Genomic DNA, 17109 nt, shown 5'->3' with positions numbered 1-17109 from the left:
TGCAGATCCCTAGCCTCTGAGCCACCACTCCGCCCCACTTACTAGCTCCTTGTGCAATTCATTTTACTTAAAGGGGCCAATTTCTTTTGCTTTTCACACCCCCTTCCCGATGTTTGAATCGTTCAACTTCACCATTAATTTCACTTCCCCGCACTCCTGTTTTTAAAATTTCCTTTGTTACTGCCTGTAAATTTTCTTCACTTCACATATCGACATCAATTGTTATTTTCAACTTAGCCTGTCAATTGAATTTCGGATTTTGCTCTTCGATCTCTCTTGAAATCCTCATCCTTTTTATTTATTTATTTAACTCTCTCACCTTTTTCCATTCCAGCGACTCCAGCTCCCGCCCTCATATTTATTTTACCTCTGCGCCCCCCCGCCTCAGCCCCCCCAACTTCTCTGTCTCCACCCCCCACCTAGACGGCAGCTGCATTGCACGCGTCTCCCGCGCGCGCGCGTGTGGGTGGTTCAGTGGGCGCGCGGCGTTTTTCAGGTCAGGTTTGAAGATCGGCTGTCTGATTTTTTTTTTTTGCGCGGCTTTCAGAGGTCAGCGGGCTGGTCTTCAGTGGGTCAACCCCACAGGACGAGGATAACTACAACGGAGCACCGGAGACTCGCCAGACCAACGAACATAATCGGGGGGAACAGCGGAGCAACGCCTGACAGGTTAGTGTAGTGGCGTTTATGCGGACTGCTTGAGTGGTGTCCTTGTAGAGTGCGGTCCCTGTTATCGTGAAGAAGTCGAAGCTCGCTCGGAGCTTCAGGGTTTCGGCGTGTGGCAGCGCCGTGCAGCGGGATCACGGAAGATCCTTCTCTCGTGTGACTGCAGTGGGAGCAGGTTTCGCGACGATTTTCTTCGACACTGAAAAACTGGACACATTGAGCATCATCGTTTTATAGGACATCGAGGCAGGTGCGCCTTTGCCCTGATAGAAACTGTCGGGCCACTATCGCACCGTTTTTTATTTATTTATTTTTTCTCGGTGGACAGGTGCCCCGCTGCGTCCCGATTTGCAGGGCAGGGACACCTAAGCGACCGTTACGCCGCCTGTTGGTGCGCGAGAATGGGACGAGCGTGTGTGATACTGGGGGAAGGGATTGCTAAGCGCATATGTCTCCTGTCCCCAAAGTATCGCTCAGGTGTGTCTGCAACTACATAGAATATTGATGTCATTTAGAAATTCTACTCAACAGACAAACATCACACTAAAGATAATTCGCGTGACAGGGCAGAAGTTGTGATTAATCTCTCCAATCCTGTAAACTAAAGCTGTAGTGATAATTTGTATCTTATACCAGTTGGATTTAGTGATGCAACATAGAAGATGTGGGGCAAGAATTTAGAGTATATGTATGGGCATTACATATTATTTCCTCAAATATGGCATTTATTTCTGTGCAGAAAAGAGAAAGATCAGTTCTAATAAACCATTTGCCAATTTCGGGATAACGTTACCAATTGATTGAAGTAAAGATAACTGCTACTTGCACCCAAAGTAGTTGTTGTGTTGCTGTGTTTGATGTGTTCTGTTTTTTTTATTCTCCCTGGTTTACACTGCCGGCCTTCTTTTCTTCCCCTCACCTGAGAAATAATACAGTACACTGTTTATATATTCTGTCTACAACATGTTGTAAGCATGTGGTGTGGAATTTTTCTAACCCACTTAGGAAGGGCAGGTGTGAGGGGAAGCTGAAGCCTATCCCAGCAAGCATAGGGCACAAGACAGAAACAATCCCCGGACAGGGTGCCTGTCCATCACTGGTGAACATACACATGGGTCAAATTAACAACAGAAATTCACCTAATCTGCATGTCGTTAGACTGTGGGGATGAAATCAAAGCCCCCAGAGAAAACCCATGCGGATGTGGGGAGAACATGCAGACTCCATACAGGGAGCACCTAGGACATGAACTCCAGACTCTTTGTTGCAAGACAGCAGCACTATTGCGGCATCTTCATGCTGCCCTTTAATTAAACCCATGGTTATTTATTTAACTTTCCCGCTTTACGTAAGGCGGTGGTCTCACTGATGCATTAATAGACATTGTTTTTAAACAGTCCCTCTGTAATTGTGTGTGCTGAATTTGTGTTCCCCTGTCCTGGCTGATTTCTTGTCTAGTATTCATTTTAAGTTGTTTTTCTCAATATTAGTCCTGGTTCCGTTTTTGAGAAGACTTGGTGTAGTTAATTCTAGGCTAGCATATGCACTATCCTGCAGTGATGGGGCCAGGGGGAGAGTCACTGCTGACCAAGGGAATGGGTTTTGATGTAAAAATAATGGCTTAATACTGTTGTACTGCATGGTAGTGAAAAATCTTGGTGACTGCTCCGAGACATGGATGATCATTGGGGGAAGTAGCTCCTCTAAGTGTGTTTTTCTTCTGTGAAAACTAAGGTCTGTGTATATGTGATAGCACTAATTTAGGTAGTTTGCTGATGGAATCAGGTGGAGACTGCAGAAGTAACATTTGGAATGGAGTACTGTTCTTGCAGAATATCCTCTTGCTTTTTCATCAGGGTTGAGGAGTGTCTAATTATGGGTTGTGAAATCTAACCTTTGTCAAGAACTGTTTTCTAGTTGAATACATTGTATTAGTGGTAGGCATATGGGAGACACATTACATCAAGACCACCCTGGCACCTTAATAGAATTCATGTCTCATTTAGACTATTGAATACCATTGGATGTGTAGACTTCTTTAATATGATCCAGTAATCGGAAACATTAATGGTATTCCTTGCTCTTTGTACTTAAAACTCAGTGGCTAATATTCAAGGCAATCTAAAAACTGACAGAAAATGTGGAAAGTTAATTCAGACTCTTGTTTGTAGCTTTATAGGGTCATTGTTACATCATATCCTCGGTTCTGTGAAATCCTTACTAGCATATACTAATCAACACAGAGCATGTCACCACTCTCTCGAGCTATGATTTGTGAGTATAAGTACCTTACCTTGAAACCTCTGTTTTCCTCACCCAAAAAATCTCAGAACATATGTCATTAACAAACGAACAATTAGTAAGTTCCAGGAAAACCTGTAGTATATAAAAAGGGCCTTACGTGTATGTACTGAAAAAACACAAAATTACAAACTAAAACAGTGGCTGAGCCAATTGTGTTAAGGATACTAATCATGTTTGATGAATTTTTCAAGGTCTCTATAAGGTGTAACTAATTTTAAAGTTAGTTTATTTGAAATTGTAGCTAGGTTTTGCAAGGTTCCTGGTTTTAAAATTAATTTATTTGATGTCTCTATAGTTTTTGCAACTATTACATATAAATTTAGGATACAACAGAGGTGTTAGGTGCGACTCTGTGTTCTTTCCTTTTAGTCATTTTTGAGATAATGTATGTGTAAACCATAGAGGCTAAGCAGTAAATAAATATCATCTGGTAAGCTAAACCTCTGTCTCACCAGGGTGTGGTTAAAAGGAAATCCCTCCTTTTTTCGTATTGATGCTGTCTGTACACTTATGAGGTCTCCTGCTATGGTATGAGTAATTTAGACTGCATCAGATAAACTGTTAATCAGAATTCAGTGCCCTTTATCAGAAGGTTGTCTGAAATGTAACAGTGTTACTATGCTTGTATTCATTCTTTTCCAAATATTTGCAACATTACTTTTGTACCAATAGTATGCCTAAACAATAAAAAGAAGGCAATGGGATCAAAGTACTTTTTTGGAAGAAGCATAGTTGGTTACTTAAAATGAAGAATGACTTTAAAATGTTCCCCCACTTTATTATCCCTCACATCCCTTACAGAGCTTGAAAGCTGAAGAAAATAATGTAGAAGTAACCCTGGATTGCTGATTTGGTGATAGGTACTGGCAGTCTTACTCATAGCGTGCGTGCATATTGAAAGTGGCCACTTGTTTTCAGATATTCCCTACTTATATTTAGCTTTCTATAGTCCCTTTTTGATTTAGATGCAGGTGCTTCATTGCCCAAGTGCTGTTAAGATCCCTTAGTGTCTTCTCTTAATGTTCATTGTGAGATATAGGACTACATATTGTAGAACAGTATGGATTTCTACTGAGGCTTTTTTTTTTTTAAGGTTAAGACTTTCTAATATCCTCAATGGGAAGTGATGAACGACAATGTTTATCATTAAGAAAATTTAAAACATATGTCAGAGAATCACATTTCACCACCTATGAGACTTTTATTTTCTTGTACAGTATTTTTAGGGCCAATTTAATAAAGAGCCAAATTAATTTCTAGGTGTTGAGTGATGCTGTGTTGACAATAAATTAGTGTGAATAATTTATGCTACTTATACTTTAAAGCCTGCTTGTTCAATTTGATATTCTGCACAGCTTGCAGTATGTTTTAACGGCTGAGACAGTTTAAATACTATTATTTGGTTTGTGAGTGCTGATCAAATTATGTTTGATGTACTTGAGTAAGTGGATAGAATCATGCAGTATCCTGGTGTGTCTTCATGTTTTTGAGAGCTGATCAAATCAGGCTATGTGCTCCTGTGTCTTCAGTGTCTGAGAGCTGATTGTGTGTCAGTGCACCTCTGAGAGCTGATTGGATCCTACTGCTGTCTTAGTGTGACTGCATGCTTGTGAAAGCGGTTGTCTTGTACTGTTTGCTGATGTCTGTTTTTCTGATTGTGCATCAGAATGATAATAAATTCATAAGGTTACTGGTGTTGTATGCTTAACAGAAGCTGTTTTAATAAGGCATTTTATTTGTGTCATTATGTATGTAAGAGTACTTGGTGTACATTAGCACTTTTTAGATGCTGTCAATTAAGACAACTGTATATGGGTGGATTTAAATGTTTACTATTTTCTCCTGCTGTATGCATCTTTCTACTTGTGAGAGGTGGTGGGATAATGTTGTGTTCCAATCATCATGCTTTTTTCATACAACATACCAAATCTTCAGTTTTACAATGCAGAAGATTAATATTTTTGAAAGTGGCTGGTATACTGAATTGTAACCATTTTGGCAGCTATATTATTCGATAGTAATTATAAACTAACTGCCTTTTTGTTAAACATGGTGCTGTATTGGCTATAGTGATATGGAGCTGTTGTACAACTCTCCTACTCTGGATATTAGTCTACACACCATTTATCTATACACATATATTGTTACTGTTTGGTTTTGTCAACCAGCCACATCAAATTCCTTCTGTGTAACTTGCGGATACAGTGGTGTGAAAAACTATTTGCCCCCTTCCTGATTTCTTATTCTTTTGCATGTTTGTCAGACAAAATGTTTCTGATCATCAAACACATTTAACCATTAGTCAAATATAACACAAGTAAACACAAAATGCAGTTTGTAAATGGTGGTTTTTATTATTTAGGGAGAAAAAAAAACCCAAACCTACATGGCCCTGTGTGAAAAAGTAATTGCCCCCTGAACCTAATAACTGGTTGGGCCACCCTTAGCAGCAATAACTGCAATCAAGCGTTTGCGATAACTTGCAATGAGTCTTTTACAGCGCTCTGGAGGAATTTTGGCCCACTCATCTTTGCAAAATTGTTGTAATTCAGCTTTATTTGAGGGTTTTCTAGCATGATCCGCCTTTTTAAGGTCATGCCATAGCATCTCAATTGGATTCAGGTCAGGACTTTGACTAGGCCACTCCAAAGTCTTCATTTTGTTTTTCTTCATCCATTCAGAGGTGGATTTGCTGGTGTGTTTTGGGTCATTGGCCTGTTGCAGCACCCAAGATCGCTTCAGCTTGAGTTGACGAACAGATGGCCGGACATTCTCCTTCAGGATTTTTTGGTAGATAGTAGAATTCATGGTTCCATCTATCACAGCAAGCCTTCCAGGTCCTGAAGCAGCAAAACAACCCCAGACCATCACACTACCACCACCATATTTTACTGTTGGTATGATGTTCTTTTTCTGAAGTGCTGTGTTCCTTTTACGCCAGATGTAACGGGACATTTGCCTTTCAAAAAGTTCAACTTTTGACTCATCAGTCCACAAGGTATTTTCCCAAAAGTCTTGGCAATCATTGAGATGTTTCTTAGCAAAATTGAGACGAGCCCTAATGTTCTTTTTGCTTAACAGTGGTTTGCGTCTTGGAAATCTGCCATGCAGGCCGTTTTTGCCCAGTCTCTTTCTTATGGTGGAGTCGTGAACACTGACCTTAATTGAGGCAAGTGAGGCCTGCAGTTCTTTAGACGTTGTCCTGGGGTCTTTTGTGACCTCTCGGATGAGTCGTCTCTGCGCTCTTGGGGTAATTTTGGTTGGCTGGCCACTCCTGGGAAGGTTCACCACTGTTCCATGTTTTGCCATTTGTGGATAATGGCTCTCACTGTGGTTCGCTGGAGTCCCAAAGCTTTAGAAATGGCTTTATAACCTTTACCAGACTGATAGATCTCAATTACTTCTGTTCTCATTTGTTCCTGAATTTCTTTGGATCTTGGCATGATGTCTAGCTTTTGAGGTGCTTTTGGTCTTCTCTGTGTCAGGCAGCTCCTATTTAAGTGATTTCTTGATTGAAACAGGTGTGGCAGTAATCAGGCCTGGGGGTGGCTACGGAAATTGAACTCAGGTGTGATACACTACAGTTAGGATATTTTTTAACAAGGGGGCAATTACTTTTTCACACAGGGCCTTGTAGGTTTGGATTTTTTTTCTCCTTAAATAATAAAAACCATCATTTAAAAACTGCATTTTGTGTTTACTTGTGTTATATTTGACTAATGGTTAAATGTGTTTGATGATCAGAAACATTTTGTGTGACAAACATGCAAAAGAATAAGAAATCAGGAAGGGGGCAAATAGTTTTTCACACCACTGTACATGTTAAGGATTCTTCTTGTCTCAAATGACAGTCCTATGATGCTGATTCATGTTTGAAAAGACAGAATTTCATTATAACGGTTTACACATTGGTAAGTGGAAAAAAAACTCTCTCATGTTCTGTACTGATGTCTGTAAAGCTCATACTTAATGTATTATTTTTCTTGCTGTTTTGTGCATTTATATAGTGCTTTTCCATGTGTAGTGTTTTGTTAAAGGTCTATCTGATAGCATTTGCTTTGTATAAGAACTTTTGTTGAGCTCTCTGTTACCCTGATTCATTTTTCAGTCTCCTGTTAAAACCATGTTTTGATTTATGTATAATCAACTACAGTTAATTCGTCTGTAAAATTTGTTTAAAGGTGCCATTTAAGTAGGACTGGCTGAAGTCAAATTTTGAAAGGCCCAGGTTTTGCTTTATTGGTTGATACCTAAATTAAGTATTTATTTATGCTTTCATAGTAATTTTGTGTCCACTGGCATGAAAAGTTTCTTTCCTCTTATTTTGCCTTCTTGATTATTGTATAGGAAAGAACAGAGGTTTTTAGATATTATTCGTTAGAAAGATGTTGGTAAATTCTTGGTTGCTATGATCTGTGAAAACTTAATGGTATCAGTAACTTACTTATGATGAGCTTTAAAAGTGTGTTGAATTGTTGAGCTGTTTTATAACAGACTTGTGTGTTTGAGCGTGTAAAAGTAGAGTCCCCAGATGTGTACTATTATGACTGTGGAGTAAATCCTTTAAGAGGTCATCAAGTTCAGTCCTGGAGGGTCACAGGAACTACAGGTTTTTGTTCCAATCAAAGTTCTCAGTTACTACTGTTACCAATTATTACTCACAATATTTTTGTGCCTTATTTTCATTAACTCGCTTGTTACATTTTCTAATCCTTAACTGCTCCTTGTAGTCTTAAACAGCTTCATCCACCATTTTTAATTGATTTTCCTTTACATAACCAGCTGCTAATTAACATTGTGATCCAGAAGATCACTATTTAACTTGATCTTATTTACACTGGAGTGTGCTCATCATGAAATACCCGCTCTTGTAGCTGAAGGGCTAAGAATTACTAATCTGCTCTGGGCCACAAGATATCCTGATATATCCTAACATGCAGTAGGAATGACCTAACTTGACATGACAGAATGAAAACTCTATCAAGTCATAACATTAAATTAGCTCTGTTATTAACAAGAATTTAATTCCAGTCAAGTAGTTGGGTTGGAACAAAAACCTGCTGCCACTGCAACTCTCCAGGACTAACCTTGAGGACATTTCATGCACATGAAATGTCTTGAATTGAAATTTGTCCTGCTAAAGTTAGATCATTATTTGTAAACTGTGTATAATATTTTAACTCCTTTTTGTATAAAAGCATTAGTAAAGAAATATTTTGGCTTACGCAAATTCCTTAAACACAGTATGTGTGAAGGCTTGAACATCAGAAAGAGTTTTTTTTTTTTGGCTATTCTAATCCCAAATAGGCCAGTGAGAAACATTTAGTTCTTGGTCTATTACTCATTATTTTAGCATATCACGGTGTTTTTCCCTCAGTAGCCTAGGGAAAGGGATGAAATTTCTGTAACAAGCAGAGCAATGCAGAAATATCAGTGATTTTAACTTTGCACATGCAGTCCCTTTCAACAGCTCTTGAGAGGAGGAACTCTCCCTGATCACCTCCAGGAACAGAGCAGAAAATATTAGGTGTTGAACATCTGGTTCAAGATAGCTTCTCTCAGTATATTAATAACTATGTTCAATTTGTTTTGCTTTTTTTTTTTTAATTAAACGGATTTATTGAAAGCTAGATGTTACTGTCTGAATCAAGCATCGATTCCTGTTGATCTGTAATAAAAGGAGCATTTTAGAAGATTAATACAATTTAAATTCTTTCATCTATTTCCTATAAAAATAAAGAGACCTTTTTTGGAGCAGACTTTAGTTATCAATAATACACAGTGTTTTGATATTTGGTCTCTTCTACATTATGTTGAATTGATAAGCATACTTTAAAGTGTTTTACTATGAGTAGCTAAGGACCAGACTAGCTACAGTAGTTTTGTTTGTGGTGATTTTGTACTGATATATATTATGTCTTTTTTTATAGCTGAATTATCTTGTAACTGGTAACACTTTTGGATGTAAGTGCTGTGAGCTTCATTAGGTGAGAGCTATGAATTCCCAACCCTGACAAATGCATTTCCTTTGCTCTGTACTTATACCCCCTTGCCACCTTCTCCATATGCATCTCAAGAGGTTTCAATATGCTGGGATCTGGTTCTTTGGCAACATAATACTCTCTGGAGCAAAGCAGCCCAGTGCTGGGCATTTTTCTTGGCAACCTTGGTTATCCAGCAGGGGAGAAGCAGGTGGCAGAGCAAAAAATTTCCAGTGCAGTATTGTCAGTTTGTGTGGGAAGGGTCCTATTATTATTTCCATTCTTGTTTCAGTGGTGAAACAGTCAACTAGGATGTACTTGTTTTTTGATTTCAAAGAGTAGATATTTCTTGGAGTGTTCACACTTGTCACAGAGATTCAGATAGGCAGGAGAAATTTTGAATATTTGCCTTAAGCATGTTTAGAATAAAGAATAAAGCCGTTCCACTCTTCCACTCTTTTCTCCTCGAAAATGCACATTCAGTTTTGTGATCACTCCTCAGAATTCTCAGACATATGACTGCACGTGAAGCTTCTGTCCTAGGAATAAAAATTGACCTAAAAGTCCACATTTTATTGTGCTCTAAAACCAGTACATATTTATTTACTTTGTCATACTTTCTGCTTTGATGCTTCAGACTGAACCTTCACTGGCTGTTTCGTATCACGTACTTGCACAGTATTTATTATGTTGTTTTGTAATAGGAGGGTGTTGGTAAAATGCTTTGAGATAGTGATCATGATCAAATGTGCTGTTAAAAATATATTTTTGTCAACACTACTATAGTTTCAGTGTCATTTTAGAATCTCACTTTCCCTAGCTGTGAAAAAAGGTTGCCTCATTTTCTTTGACATTGTCTTTTCTGGTAGTGTTTGGTCCTGATAAAAGATTTTGAAAATCTGAGCTTCTCTGTACCATTCCAGAATATTTGTGGACAGTGTGTATGTTTTTTTTCCTCTAGTGCCTTTGAAGTTGAGAGTTGAATGCCTTTAAGGTTTTTTCATGCTACATTCTACATAAATGCTGTGGGTTTCCCTAGAATGGCATGTGTTTTTTTAATTTATTTAGAAATTATGATACAATTTCATTTCTACATGAACACCGTGTAGAATATGTGAAAACAAGAGTCTTTTTAAGGATTGTAATAAACCAGACTTTTGTAGACAGACAGCAAGGTTCTAAGTAACCGCTTTAGAAAATGCATGCTTAAACAAGATACTTAAGCACAGATTTGACTAGGGTCATGCAATTTTAGGTCACTTAAAGAATTAATATGCTGTATTTTTATAAAGGCTGTGGCTCTGTCTCCCACCATACAATGAATTATGGAATGAAGACAACTGGGTGGAAAATTAAAAATATAATACAATCAGCCGTGCAAAAACATATAATACAACAGTTGTACAGTTGCAGCATCTTTAGTCTTATAATAGGGTTTGTTAATAAGGGACTTTTATCAGTAAAATTGTATCATGACTTGGATTGCCAGATTTGTAAATGAATTGCTCGTTCAGTGTAAGGGCCAAGAATGTTTTATCACAAAACAATCATCAATCAATTAAATGTGTTTAATGTTAAAAACTGACTAAGATATAACTATTTGAAAATACTATATGGTATGGTAGTGGCAAAAATGTTAACTTGCTAATGGAGTACACAGCAATGACAGATTCAATTTTGGTAAGCTCCTAACGAACAAATACACAATGTACAATTGTGTAGTAGGAAGTAAATTTCTGAAAACGCTGTCCTCTCAATATTGTCCAGTATATACATGCACACAGTTGAAACACAGCTTGTTTGACATTGGTAACTTTGGGATTTTGTAAATGAAAATAGTTTGTGTCATTTGATAATTGACAATTAATTTGACTCATCTGTTAAATATTACTGTTTAATAATAATTATTTATCGGTTCATGATGCAAATATAAATCTTAAAATAGCAAATGTTACAAATTTAACAGAGTGGCTTTCTGACAAAGCAGACTTTAAAAACATTATAAAATAAACACAGCTTTTTAGGGTTGTTTAAATGGAAATATACTGAATCTTGAAACTCACTAATTCAGCAGTACAAACAGTTTCAGGTATTAGGGAGAAAATATCATAAAATAACTTTAAAATCTGCATATGATAGGATAAATTAGGTAGATCATAATGACACCATTCTTTATGCACCCTTGCTGAAATCCCCTCAAGATTATAACCTCTGCCTCCTTTTTGTTGTAACATAGGAGGAATCCCCATCTGTTCCTCACATTAAAGTTCAAACCCTGCATTGTATTTTGCTATTTATGAATGCTATTACTAGCTTATTGATAGATACACCAATATTTTAAAGCTGTTTAATATTAGTATTTATCTATCCTATATTGTGTTACACATAAAGACACAATACTGTACATGAAGCTTCTGTCCTAGGAATAAAAATTGACCTAATGCACCTGAATAACAGAAGAACTTTAATAAAAAGCCATCAAATTGAATTTCTGTTTTTGTGATGATATCAAAAAATCAGGTATTGTAAAATGTCGATGGTATTTGTGTTTACTACAAAAATTCAAGTATTGTCACATTCCTAATCCTGACATACTGTCCTGTGAAAGCTAGTATCCATTTATAATAAATCAAACAATTAAACAGACAAGCAGGCACTGAGGTAATTACCAAATGGAAATGTGAGAAAATGCCATTTATTGTGAGGATTATTAGTAATACTGCAAGTATCCCAATGAATAAAATATATTATTCTCTTCCAAAAAATGGAGAATTCGAACATTGCCTGTGCTCTAAATTATATTTCACCTCCAATATAAAAAAACTGGGAAATTACAACAAGGAAAAAAATGTTAATATTGTCTACAACAGTGGTGGGGAAAGTTAGTCGTGGAGGGCTGCAGTGGCTGCAGGTTTTTGATCCAACCCAGTTGTTCAATTAGAAAACAATCTTTACAAATATTTAAATTTCATAGCTTGTTAGTGCTTTTAAGTCTGCCATGTCAAGTCATTCTCATATCCTAGATTTTTTTTCCTTTCCAAGGATATCATCCAAATGATTTGAAGTCTAAAACGGAGGAGTAATTCTCAGTCCTTCACTTTTTTTCCAAGTGTTTAACTAAACCAAATAGTGCACAATAAATGCACACAGGTGTAAATGGTAACAAGCTAAATGGAGAGCTGCTTATAGCATCTTATTGCTAATAAAGAGCAATTAAAAACCAATAATACAGCTGTTTAAGAGTAAAATAAGCAATATGGGTTCAAAATCTTAATGAGCGAAACAACTAAAATGAAGCAGAAGTGTTACTTGAACAATAAGTGCTTCATATTAGGCCATTGGGTTGGTAGAAAAACCTGCAGTCACTGCGGCCCTCCAGGAACGAATTTGCCCACCCTGGTCTACAACATTGTGTCCATTGGTATTATTAGAGACATAAAAACACTGTGAAAGGAATCGGGACCAGTATCTTCAGTGGATCGTCACTGTCAATTTTTCAGATACTAAGTGTTTCATGTTTGGACATAACCTCTAAATATTAGCAAAACACATTAATTTAACACATTGTAACTGCATGCATTTGGCTAATGCTGTATGTTTGAATTTTACTGGAGTTTCATTATACCTAAAAGGTAATTATAAATCTTTTTGGGGGTGCAGTGAAATAAAAAATAATGTTCCTTTCACTTCTGGATTATTGTTTTTGTATTTATCATTAGCAAAGGTAAATTTGTAGTACATGAAAGAAGTTAGGATTTATGATATTAGGAAGGTTGTCTTCATTCCAATTATTACAGTGTGCTTCTGGCTGTGTAAGCTTAGCAACCCTTTTTGCAGGCAGTTCTGATGGAATGTGTAAACAGAATGATTTAGACTGTGAAAAAATGTCACTGACTTGCTCATTAAACTGTTTTTCTAGGAACAGATTGTTTTTTGTTTTATTTTGTTTTTTTCTAAAAGTTCTGCAAGTGAATCAACAAGTTTGAATTCCCTGAAGACTTTGTACAATATATTTAAGTAACGTGTCAACATAATTTTGTACTGTAACTCAGGAAATATTATAAAGTGAACTAAATTGCATTGAGTAGGCATACATAAGTCAGTCGTTGTCCAACCCGCTATATCCTAACACAGGGTCACGGGGGTCTGCTGCAGCCAATCCCAGCCAACACAGGGTGCAAGGCAGGAACAAATCCCTGGGCAGGGCGTCAGCCCACCGCAGGTAGGCATACATAAAGAATAAAAAATATCAATTTCATCCAATAATGTATCAAAAACAAATTTGTCAATATTGGTTTTATATATCTAACAAGATGATGTATTAATTACTACATAAGACACATGTAAGACTGTTCACCAAACACTCCATGACTTCCTGCGTATAATGTTTTTTGAATGGCCATTTTTCACTATGAATGCTATGTTCTGATGATTAATGTAAAGAGTAATAATAAATCTGGCAAGCATGGTACGTACCTCTAAACGAAATTTGGGTCTGGTCTTTGTTGTCTGCACCACAGCTTGCATTGGATTTATCAGTCAAGCTCATTGGGAAAGTTAAGACTTTCAGTCAAAACACACTGAACGTGAAATCTATGTTGGTGATATTCATGGCTACATTATAAACAACTAAGAAATCACAAAGGTGGCACTAAGTAGCATTTCTGCTATATGGATCCAGCATCCAGGCTTTGAATTCCATGCCTGATCATTGTCTGTATAAGTTTTCAAGTTCTCTCCATATCTGCGTTACTTTTCCTCCCACATGCTGAAGGACATGCAGATCAGAGTAATTGGCAATTACAGATTAGGACCCTGTTTTTAGGTTGCACACCCAGTTCAGTCTGGATAGATTCTGGCACCCCACATCTTCTCTTTGGATTAAGAGGGTTTGAAATTTGGATAAGATGAGACCAGAAATAAAAAAGGAGTGCAAGTGACCTTGGTTGAATTTTTCCTGATATTAGCAAATAGGCAAAGGCCAGTAACATTTAGGGGAAGGTGGTGGTTAGGGTACCTAATTTAATTAGTTTGTTTTCTTATAATTTATTAGTTTATAGAGAAACCTGATTGAGGTTTTTATATAAAAAAGATTGAAAAATATAAGGAATAATACATCACATATGTATCGGAATTGACACATATGACACAGGAAAGGTTATAAGTATTGACCCGAATTTGCATGTCTGTAAATTCCTAATACTAAATGTAGCCTCATTCACAATAAAGATCATATTTAAAAAAAAATTAAAACTACAAACCGCTTTCCTACTTCAGAGGCTGGAGTTATTCCTTGAATTAAGCAATGTTACAGGATTGAGATAAACAGACGTAGATATTTATTGTTCATTATTAGGTTTCTATATAGGGGTGCAATGATGATATTTACACAATACAGCATTGTTGGTCATGTAATAGGTCAAATTTTCCTGTCTGTTTAGTGCTGTGTATCTACAAAATTCCTGCCCAGGCTGAGGGGCGTATTGAGTCTATAGCTCATTTACCTAAAAAATGGAAAAGCCCCACATTAACCATAAAACTAATTTAGTGGGATATAACTTCCAAAATCTAATCGAACAATCCAGTAATTTGCCAGGCCTGCAGTCTAAATATGAAATAGTTCCTGGTTTGAGCTTTGACATCCTGAAAGTTGTGCTAAAGGTCTATAGCCTTGTTTTAAGTATTATTTTCCTACAGGAAAATAGCCTGGTGTGCCGCTTTTGTTCTATTACTACTAATTTAAAAACAAATGTTTGTTTTTTAATGTATTTGTTTCAAAAGACAGTTTGGGACAATCTTTAAATATTAAACTGAAAAGGTAGAATCAAGAGCAAACAAGAATAACTAAGAAATTGTATAACTTAATTTTTTATTTGAATTTCTGTAAGTTGTGCAATCCTTAGTTTCCATTTCATTACTGTTCCCACTTAAACAGGATTAAGATAGTGAAAAATGGTGGCTGTGATGTACATAGAATGTGGTCACATCTGTTGTACTCAAGCTTAATAGTTTTTGTATTGGTGAGCAAATCAGTTATTTTAGAATCTGTTCAGTCTTTAAACACTTTTTCAAATAGTTAATTTTCTAAGACAAATATTAGTTTTGCACTTGTTTCTGAAACATTGAGATAGATTTATTTATATCAGTACACTAGTATTTTATGAATTTTTCACCTGTTTTCATGTCAGAGTATCTTATATGGAAACACTGTAATGTTTTCTGTACTTGGGCTTTCAATTTTACTTCTCTGTTCATAAAAATGTGGCAAAATCGCAAGAAGCATACTGGGTGTTGACCTTAGAGATTGCTGGGTCAGATTTCCTAGTATATTTCACTCCAGCTTTGTTCACATATGTTCAAAGGGGCAATACAGGAAAAGATTAATTGATCACTCAGTTAATTTATTATCAGTCTTGCCTTTTGTCAATACTAGTAATTAATTTGGTAAAGCTCCTACTTTATTTTCCTTACCTTTCTGTCTAGAATTGGTGTTTCCATCCATTACAATTATATCAACTTATTGATTAACACAAGGATTATAGAAATCTGGTAACTGCATATATATTGACATAGAAGACACAATAATAGACAGATGAGGCAGACCAGCATAACATGCTGTTTACTAGCTATATAGGAATGTAATTTATCTTGGCACAGATAAACAGTCTTATGATACCATGTATTTAAGGACGATGTCCAATGGTGTATGTAGTTGTTTGTTGTTACTCTGGGTTCACGTGGAGAATTTTTCTTACATTGTAGTGCACAGTTTCTATTTGCTATTTGGCCATTTGCTTGTAGTGGTAAAGGAAAAGCCTTACTCTTTCTGGTACAAGTCTTCTTCTTGAAGTAATGCTGCTTTTCAGCCTTCTCAGACAGTGCTCAGTCACTGGTGCAAAGTGTAACTTGGCAGAGTAGATCTTAGAGCTAGTTCAGGGTGTCCAGCTTGAAGGAAACAGATCCTCAGTTCCCCACAAAAAGAAAGCACCTCATCCACTTTCAGAGAGAGCAACAGATGAGTGCAGCTAGTTTTAAAGAGAGATGTAACCTCTGGTGATTGGGTCAAGGTCATTTTCAGTTGCAGAACCAGTCCCTGCTTATAGGAGCATTATTTTCTCCATCACATCCAGGTAGATTCAATTCGCAAGCCTAAATGAATGTCCATTTGGGTGCCTTTTTGTTGCAGGAGACTCTCCAAATATGTCAGCTCAACTCAGATTTACAACTGTTGTTATCAGATGAAGTACAAAGCTAAACTAAGTTTGGTATGAGCTGCAGTATAGCCATTTACTCAGGACTGCAAGCGAGAGAGAGGAGGTGCAGCTGAATTTCTGCATCTCTGTTAAATATGCTGTGTTAACAGGCCTTGTGTGCCACTAAAAGCCTAGCAGAATGGGCATTGCCCACGTTGTCCTACGGCAGTTAAATGCAGGCTAGGCAATGAGGACTGGTTTCTTCAGTTAACTGAGTGGCATAATGACCAATTAGGCCCTGCGACCAAAAAGAAAATACATCCCTTGTTTCAAGTTTGAAAAAAAACAGGAAGGCTTAAGGAGCTTTATTTAACAAACGTAATGTGTACATCTGCAGGGAGTATTGCTCTTGTCACTGTGCAGTCTAGGTTTGAAAACTACAAGGTATAAGCTATTTTGATAAAGAGATGAAATATAAGCAAATTTAAGAATTTTTCCCAAAACTGGATGCTCTGAAACAACAAAAACAATATTTATTTATATAGCACATTTTCATACAAATGATGTAGCTCAAAGTGCTTTACCGGATGAAGAAAGAGAAAAAATATCAAAATATAAAAATAAAATTAGGAAATATTAATTAACATATTATAAAAGTAAGGTCCGATGGCCAGGAAGGACAGATAAAACAAAAAAAAAATAACTTCAGATGGCTGGAGAAATAAGCAAAATCTGCAGGGGTTCCAGGCCACGAGACCACCCAGCCCCCTCTAGGCATTCTACCTAACATAAATGATAGAAAAAACAGTATGAATTCTTTACACATCTGATGTTTAAAAACTCCACTAAATTTTTTTTTGCCGAGAGGATGTTTAAGCTTTAAATATTACATAGTAAAATTCAAATTTCAGAAACAGTTAAAAACAACAATCTCTGAAGGCTGCATCTAGGTTAAAACACATTTT

General features: G+C 36.7%; 1 protein-coding gene across 2 annotated transcripts in view; it reads left to right on the top strand.

Annotated features, from left to right (window-relative positions):
* Nucleotides 1-410: 410 nt before the first annotated feature.
* Nucleotides 411-17109, top strand: part of LOC114668608 (G-protein coupled receptor 22-like) — a 94623-nt gene continuing 77924 nt past the window's right edge. For both annotated transcript variants that reach the window (XM_028824441.2, XM_028824439.2), the window contains exon 1: nt 411-669. The gene's annotated coding sequence lies outside the window, so the exon portion shown is untranslated. The remainder of the gene's footprint in view (nt 670-17109) is intronic.

This window comes from Erpetoichthys calabaricus, chromosome 18 (genome assembly GCF_900747795.2).
Source record: "Erpetoichthys calabaricus chromosome 18, fErpCal1.3, whole genome shotgun sequence".
Classification (NCBI taxonomy): Eukaryota; Metazoa; Chordata; class Cladistia; order Polypteriformes; family Polypteridae; genus Erpetoichthys; species Erpetoichthys calabaricus.
The sequence above is the reverse complement of the archived record's forward strand: the minus strand, read 5'-3'. Positions and strand labels throughout refer to the sequence as shown.